At 40.9% G+C, this 1,272-nt stretch overlaps 1 protein-coding gene across 1 annotated transcript in view; it reads right to left on the bottom strand.

Moving 5' to 3' along the window:
- Positions 1 to 1,272, bottom strand: part of Asah2 (N-acylsphingosine amidohydrolase 2) — a 95,274-nt gene that overhangs the window by 16,372 nt on the left and 77,630 nt on the right. The window lies entirely within an intron of this gene.

Raw genomic sequence — 1,272 nt, 5'->3', positions numbered from 1 at the left:
GACTTGTAGCGACCCACCTGTTTACAGTCTCCCAAGTGCTGGGATTACAGGCACACGCATCACCTCACCCAGTCTCACTTGCTGTCTCAGTGCGCCCGGGGGCGGGGTGGGCACGGCAGGCCCAGGGATCAACCCCAGCCCCTGCACCTGTTGCAGGCACTGTAAGCTGTAATCCATTGAGCTATTTGGCTGGCCCTAACTGTGTGGCTTTGGACAAAGACTTGACACATGATAAGCTTTTATAACATGACCCTAGATTTATCTACTGAATTTATAAAAGGTATTGAAACTTCTACCCAGAGTAGTACTGAGTCCTTCCCCATCCTCTTCTCTACTAAAGAATATAATAAATGCTGAAATTTGAGATCTGCCTACATCCTGTCTGGTTTAAATCAGTTTTCCACAAAACTTGCCGCTTTAATGGGGTCGTCAAAATGCAAATTTCATTTTTAAATAGCCCTTGATACATATTTAATGTCCCTTAGGCTGCATTGTATAGTTAATTTTCACAGCAGCATATGGGTAATGTATGTATTGTAATTCTCACTTTGCAAGTGAGAAAAGATGCTTGTAGATACTCAGTTGTTTTTCAAAATCACACAGCTAGTCCTAAGCTGCATAGCTATAAAGCAGACCGACCACAAAGCAAAGGAACCACAACTGTCTTCCCTGAACATCACTTGCTGTGAAAAACTTTATCAGATCTAAAATGAGAACACTATGAGAAAATAATCATCAATTAAAGTATATACAAGTAAGCCTGGTGTACTGAAGTCTGAAAGACACAATCAATAGCTAATCATGAGATTTATGAAATTCCTAATATTGAATGATCTGACATACAGGATAGCAATTTTATCGATTTCAATCCCATACATTTCCAATTCTTTCTTTGGAAGGGATTTATTGCACTTACTAGGTCATAATCATTTCACAACATTTACCAAGGCTTATGTATTATTATATAAGGGTCTGTTTACTAAGCTCTTTATCCCGCTTATTAACTAATCTCAACCACAGCTGCCGCTGAGCATGGCAGTGCACACCTGTATTCCCAGTACTTGGGAAGCTGAGGCAGGAAGATCACTATGAGTTTGAGGCCAGCCTGAATGACATTGTGAGACCCTGCCTGGAAGGAAGGAAGGAAGGAAGGAAGGAAGGAAGGAAGGAAGGAAGGAAGGAAGGAAGGGGAGAAGAAGAAGAAGAAGAAGAAGAAGAACAAGAAAAGAAGAAGAAGAAGAAGAAGAAGAAGAAGAAGAAGAAGAAGAAGAA

The sequence above is a fragment of the Octodon degus genome, unplaced genomic scaffold, assembly GCF_000260255.1.
Source record: "Octodon degus isolate 3935 unplaced genomic scaffold, OctDeg1.0 scaffold00005, whole genome shotgun sequence".
NCBI lineage: Eukaryota > Metazoa > Chordata > Mammalia > Rodentia > Octodontidae > Octodon > Octodon degus.
Note: the sequence above shows the minus strand (reverse complement) of the source record. Positions and strands in the feature narration are given on the sequence as shown.